At 38.2% G+C, this 7475-nt stretch overlaps 1 non-coding gene across 1 annotated transcript; it reads right to left on the minus strand.

Moving 5' to 3' along the window:
- Nucleotides 1–956: 956 nt before the first annotated feature.
- Trnat-ugu (transfer RNA threonine (anticodon UGU)) lies at nt 957–1030 on the minus strand. Its single transcript has one exon. It is a non-coding gene; the product is annotated as a tRNA-Thr (tRNA).
- Between the last annotated feature and the right edge of the window lie 6445 nt (nt 1031–7475).

Consider the following 7475-nt stretch of genomic DNA (forward strand, 5'->3'; position numbering starts at 1 on the left):
GAAACAAACTTGTTTCCTGTGCTCATTTCTTGTGCATTTGACACTTTCCACATCATAACGGTTTTCTGTGCTATTGATCAATGGAACACGTAACTAACTATCTCTCTCTCTCTCTCTCTCTCTCTCTCTTTCTCTCTCTCTCCAAGCTGTTGCTCTGCTCATGGAACCAATACTTGAAGTAAGGATAATTTACTTTGATCCAAAAATATGTCCATTATTCAAAACACATGTTTTCAGTAACTTTATTATTAATAATGATTAGTTTAAGAGAAGCCTAAAGGAGCTGTTGTTATCAACTCCTTCTATCCCACTGACTAATTTCTCAATAGAAATGGCGTTGTGGACAGGAAGTCACTTAATTTTAAAACTATATATACGAAGACAGTAACTTGTTCTCGAAAGAACAGTTACTGTTGATGACCGTGCAGCTTTTCCCTGGAATAAATGATGACTAACTGACAACCTCAGCTGCCGACAGGTGTTGTTGATATACCTCGATGAGGACAGCTGAAAATATGTGCCTCGACCGGGACTCGAACCAGGGATCTCCTGCTTACATGGCAGACGCTCTATCCATCTGAGCCACCGAGGACACAGATGAATAGCGCGACTGCAGGGACTTATCCCTTGCACGCTTCCCGTGAGACTCACATTCCCAACTGTCCACAATTCTACATATGTATTGTACCTTATAGACATGTGCCCATCAACTCATTACTCGCGCAAGCTTTGGCGATTTCCGTAAGAGTTTGGGCAACCTGTGCGCATGCGCACAGACAAAGGTCAATGGCTGGGTAGCCTTTAACTATATATACGAAGACAGTAACTTGTTCTCGAGAGAACAGTTACTGTTGATGACAATGCAGCTTTTCCCTGGAATAAATGACGACTAACTGACAACCTCAGCTGCCGACAGGTGTTGCTGATATACCTCGATGAGGACAGCTGAAAATATGTGCCTCGACCGGGACTCGAACCCGGGATCTCCTGCTTACATGGCAGACGCTCTATCCATCTGAGCCACCGAGGACACAGATGAACAGCGCGACTGCAGGGACTTATCCCTTGCACGCTTCCCGTGAGACTCACATTCCCAACTGTCCACAATTCTACATATGTATTGTACCTTATAGACATGTGCCCATCAACTCATTACTCGCGCAAGCTTTGGCGATTTCCGTAAGAGTTTGGGCAAACTGTGCGCATGCGCACAGACAAAGGTCAATGGCTGGGTAGCCTTTAACTATATATACGAAGACAGTAACTTGTTCTCGAGAGAACAGTTACTGTTGATGACAATGCAGCTTTTCCCTGGAATAAATGACGACTAACTGACAACCTCGGCTGCCGACAGTTGTTGTTGATATACCTCGATGAGGACAGTTGATATTCCACACAGGCATGACTTATTACAATCCTCGTGTCTAAACAAGGCAGTAATTGCAACAAATAGATGTTATGAAGGTACCTGCAGCAATTTTACAAATAATCATAAGATCGAAACTCACAAATATGGCAGAGAACTTTACACCACTCATGGTCTTCACCCTAACTGGCATGGAAAAAATCAATTTAGCAATTATAATTTGTGACATAGTTGGAAAGGCAAGGAACAATGTGAACACAAAAAAATCAGATTTGATTTGAGAGTGTACCAGTACACAAAATAATTGCAGGCATGGATATAGGCAGACCACATTGGACAACTGGATGGTGAAAAAACAAGAAAAAAGTACATCTTCCTAATCTGCAAGTGTGTGGAAACAGACTAATTTGGAGAGATGGGTAGTAAAAAATATATTGCCCAGACCTTCAATCGAACTTCTTTTTTAGAGAAAAGAGCGTAACTGCTTCTGCTAAACAAATTACTTGCAATTTATCACCAGAACATTAGAGGCCTAAGTAGTAAGATCAATGAGCTTATAATCAATATATATGTGTCACAAGGTATAGATTATGCCCCTGTTTTATGTTTTAGTGTTCACCATATTATTTCTGGTATAGAAAAACTTATAATAAACAATTATTACTTAGCAACATAATTTTGTAGAAAATGTAAATAAAAAGGTGGTGTTGCCATTTACGTTAGAAATGATATCACATGTAGAGTAATTAATGTACAGAATTATTGTTTAGAATAACATTTGGAAGTGTGTGCCACAGAACTGTCCTTGAATAATTCCCATATATCAATAGTCACAGTATACAGAGCACCTTCAAGGAACTTTAGTCTCTTTTTGAATAAGCTAGATGCTCTTCTAATATACATATTCAAACACAAAACAGATGTGATAGTGCTTGGGGACTTCAATGTTAACTTTCCAACGAATTCTAGAGACAGAGCAGACCTAGAATATCAGATTTCCACATATAATCTTGTTTCTGTGGCTAGTTTCCCTACAAGAATAACTTCATGTACAAGCACGCTGATCAATAATATATTTATAGGCCAGACCAAAATAGGCGATACGACTACCAGGTAAGTCATGAATGGTCTATTTGATCATGATGGACAAAGGGACCCCTTTTTGAATTAAAGTAAGTGCTTTTAAGTCCTTGTGCAGATCATTTTTGTTCCTGGTATTGTATGTATGAACTGAGCTGTTTGTTGGAAAAGGAGATATATTATTTGGGACAAATTTCATTAAGGAGTGAATATACTGAGACGCAGTAGTTAGTATACCCAATTGTTTGAAGAGGTTTCTTCAGGACGTCCGTGAACTTACTCCACAAATAACACATATTACACGCTTTTGGACTCTGAAAACTTCTGTTTGACTTGAAGAGCTACCCAAAATATTATACCATATGACATTATGGACTGAAAGTAGGCAAATTATGCAAGCTTTTTCATTTTTATGTCACCTATGTCAGCTAACACTCGAATTGCAAATACAGATTTGTTAAGCCGTTTCTGCAGTTCTGTGGTGTGCTCCTCCCAACTGAATTTATTATCAAGTTGTAATCCCAGGAATTTAAGACTGTCAACCTTTTCTATCTGCTCTTCTTCATACTTTATGCATATACTGGGTGGAAACCTCTTACAGGTTCTGAATTGCATGTAGGGAGTCTTTTCGAAGTTTAATGTCAGTGAGTTGGCTTTAAACCATTTATTAATATCCATGAAAATATCATTAGCAGATCTTTCCAGAACTACACTCATACTATTTATTGCAATACTTGGGTTATTTGCAAACAAAACAAATTCTGCTTCTGGCAGTGTAGCTGATGAGAGATCATTAATGTACACAAGAAAAAGCAATGGACCTAAGATGGATCCTTGTGGGACACCACACGTAATTTCTTCTCATTCTGATGATGACTGATGACTTAATTCACTAGTCCCTTGCACTGACACCCTTTGTTTCCTGTCAGCGAGGTATGACGTGAACCATTTTGCAGCACTGCCTGTGACACCTTAGAATTCTAATTTATTTAAAAGGATGTTGTGGTTCACACAATCAAATGCCTTTGACAAATCACAGAAAATACCTGCTGCTTATAACTTGTTATTTAATGAATTAAGTACATTTTCACTGTAGGTGTAAATAGCCTTCTCGATATCAGAACCCTCCAAAAATCCAAACTGTGTTCTTGATAATATGTTATTTGTGGTCAGATGGTGGAGAAGCTACCTGTACATGACTTTTTCTAAAATTTTTGAGAATGCTGGCAAGACTGAAATCGGTCTGTAGTTTGATGGTATCTCTTTATCCCCTTTCTTGAATAGAGGCTCAACATCTGCATATTTTAGCTAGTCAGTAAATGTCTCAATTATAATTGACTGGTTACACAAGTAACTCAGAATTGTACTAAACTCACAAGAACATGCCTTAATTAACTTTGTTGATATTTCATCGTAACCACTAGAATGCTTTTTTTAAAAAAGATTTTATTATGGAAGTTATTTCTTTTGGTGAAGTGAGTGACATATTCATGTACCTGAAGCTATTTGTAAAGGCTAGTTTCAGATATTCAAGGGCATTATTTACTGATCCTGACAATCCCATTCTATCAGTTACAGATATAAAGTACTTGTTAAATAGATTTGTCACACTATGCACATTGGTTACTAATGTGTCATCTACCCTTAATGCTGTTTGCTCGTATTCCTTTCTGGTTCTACCAGTCTCCTCTTTCACTATATCCCATATTGTTTTTATTTTGTTCCCTGACATTGCTATCTTCTTCTCATAGTGAATTTGTTTAGATGTCTGAATTACTTTTTTTAATATTTTACTGTATTCCTTGTATTTAGCTAAATCATCAGCATTGGAGCTATTCTTGGTTGACAGATACATTTTCCTTTTTGTCTTACAGGAAATCTTTATTCCTTGTGTAATCCATGGTTTTATTATAGACTTCCATTTAATTTGAGTAACTTTCAGAGGAAAACAGTTTTCAAACATGGTACTGACATTGTTCATGAATGTGTTATATTTTCCACTAATGTCATAAGCACTATAAACATCTTTCCAGTTCATATCTTTGAGCAGTTTTCTAAAACACTCAATTTTTGGTTGATTGACTTCTATCCTGCACTCAGATTTAGCAGTCTTGTTAATCTGCTTAGAATTTACATCTGAAACAAGGAGCTGCATGTCATGATCTGATAGTCCATTTATTACAGGTTTTTTGATATGATTTTGTTCCTTTGATTTGTACATAAAAATGTTATCAATGGCTGTCCTTGATGATTTAGTGATCCTAGTTGGAAAGTTTACAATGTGAGTTAGATTGAAAGACAACATTACTAACTGCAGTAAATGTTTACTGGAGGATTACATTAGAAAATCTGTATTAAAGTCATCAGCAATCAAAGTTTCTTTGTTTCTTCCTTTTAAATAACCCAAAAGAGCTTCTAGATAATTTATGAATAGATTATAATTTCCTGCAGGTGCTCAGTAAATAGTTACTATAATATAGGATCTGTTATGGAACTCTACTTCTGTTGCACATGCTTCTAGATGCTGCTCTAAACAGAATTTATTAATGTCAATGTGCCTGAATTTATGGCAGTTTTTAATAAATGTGGCAACTCCTCCTCCATCCACATCTACTCTGCAGAATTAGGGAGCTAGCTTAAATCCTGAAATGTCTATCATATCTATACCAGTGGTCACTTGATGCTCAGAGAGGCAGATTATTTCAATTTGGTTAGATGGACTCCGAGGACAATTGGGCAACTGGCTCAAATCCTACCTACAGGGCAGACAGCAGAAAACAGTGCTAGATGGGTAACAATAGTCACATAGGAGGGGTAGAGTCCGACTGAGGAACAGTAAAATATGGAGTTCCACAAGGTTCTGTCCTTTGTCCCCTCCTATTCCTCATATACAGGGTGTCCCAGTTATCTTGTCCACCCAAAATATCTCTGAAACAATAACAGCTATTGGAAAACGACTTTCACTGGTATCAATGTAGGGCTGGGGCCCATGAATGTACATATTTGGAAACATTCTAAAACGAGAACATATGTGTTTTTTAACACAAACTTATATTTTTTTTTAAATGGACCTCCTATATTTTTTCTTCAGCAATCCATAGCATAACAAAGCACATACACAATGGTGTTGATTGCATCGCAATATTCCCATTACATCCCAAGATATTAAGACGCGAAGTTGACACTTGAAATACCCGACATGCGCTGCTAGCGTACGTCCTGAGGCTCAGGCGTGAACCCCATGCTGCCCGTAATTGCGATGTGATTGACATGCATAATCACATTTCCATACTTATCAAGGGGTCCGAAACGAATAATACGGTCTGCTGCCATCCTGCATTAACGTCATACATTCCAACAGGTATTTATCCCATAGGCTAGGGGTGATGCGGTTCTGTAACATATCTGTGCACCGCAACATTAGTCACAAAGTTAACTTTGCTTATCGTTAATCCGTTACTAAAAACGTAATGCCATTCAACGTTAAAACTTTACTTTACTGTATATCTAGCGCAAGTGACAGTTAATCATTCACTCGTAATAGTAAAATTCATGTTGATGGTTTTAGTGAAGCGAGCAAGTGGACTAAAAGTTTTTCCGTTGTTTAGGTAAAAATGTTTTGATTTGGGAAATTCAGGTAGGACATAGAAGATGAATGTAAACATGTTTAACCAATTAGTTTTATTATCACATAATTATCAATGTTATGTTTATCTAATGCTTTAAATGACAAATTGTTGCAAACAAATGTTTCTTAACATCACTGGGTAAAATGGCCCTTTGTAGAAACTTCTACTGTGATACCAGCACTACATACTAAACATAGCGTTCACATCTGATGTTCAAAGTGATGCCCATTGGCTTGCATACATAGGGTCACTCTGCAGATGAAGGATGCCCTACTGTTTCCTCTTTGATGGCTGTACAAGCATCAATAATGTGTTGCTTCATGTCCTCTGGGGTTGTTGGTTCATGTTGGTAAACAGCATCCTTCACTGCTCCCCAAAGAAAATAATCCAGCGGTATAAGGTCCGGAGATTGGGCAGGCCACCTAACTGGGTCACCTCGTCCAATCCACCTACCAGGGAACTTAAGGTTCAGAAGTTGTCGTGCTAGTAAGGCATTATGTGCAGGGCATCCGTCATGCTGATACCACATGACCATTCTCCGGTTCAGAGGTACGGTGTCCAAGAGAACAGGAAGATTGTGTCGTATAATTCTGGAGTATTGATTGCCACTTTGGATGCCATTTATAAAGAAAGTTCCGATAATGGTATCTCCAATAATCCCACACCAAACATTAACTTTCCGCGGACGTTGGTGCTCTACCTGACGGAGCCATTTTGGATTGTCTGCGGACCAATAATGCATATTCCTCATATTGACAATTCCTTTGTTGGAGAATGATGCCTTGTTGGTAAAGAGAACATCTGCAAAAAATTTTGGAATTAGTCAGAAGTTTTTGCTGAGCCCACCAATAAAATGCTACCCTATTGCGGAAGTCATTTCCATGAAGATCCTGGTATAAATGAACATGGTAAGGATGAAATTTATGACGTTTAAGAATACGCTGTGCACTTGATTTCGACACACCAACTTCACATTCAATTTGACGTGTGCTGATTTGAGGATTCACAACTATGGTAGCGAGCACAGCAACTTCAGCACATTCATCTGTGCGTGTTCTAGGACAATGTCGAGGTTTTGGATTTAAGTTTCCTGTTTCACGTAGACGAGATTTGAGACGACGAAACATCCGGCGCGAACGTGATGGCTTGTCAGGGAATCGTCTTCTGTACAGTCGTTCTGTCTGAACAGCATTTCGTCCACCTACAACAGGGTACAGTACAGGTATGTAGAGTAGGGTAGAAAACAGACATATTAACTTAATAATCATAATGTTCGCTAACAGTACTATCAACAAACAAGCAATCTCATAACGTATTTCCCGTCAACGTACATTCTCCATAGATCAGCAGCATTTCTACCATATCTTCATGTGTGTACATTATACTGTACAGTATAAGTT

The sequence above is a fragment of the Schistocerca cancellata genome, chromosome 1 (assembly GCF_023864275.1).
Source record: "Schistocerca cancellata isolate TAMUIC-IGC-003103 chromosome 1, iqSchCanc2.1, whole genome shotgun sequence".
In the NCBI taxonomy this organism is placed as follows: domain Eukaryota; kingdom Metazoa; phylum Arthropoda; class Insecta; order Orthoptera; family Acrididae; genus Schistocerca; species Schistocerca cancellata.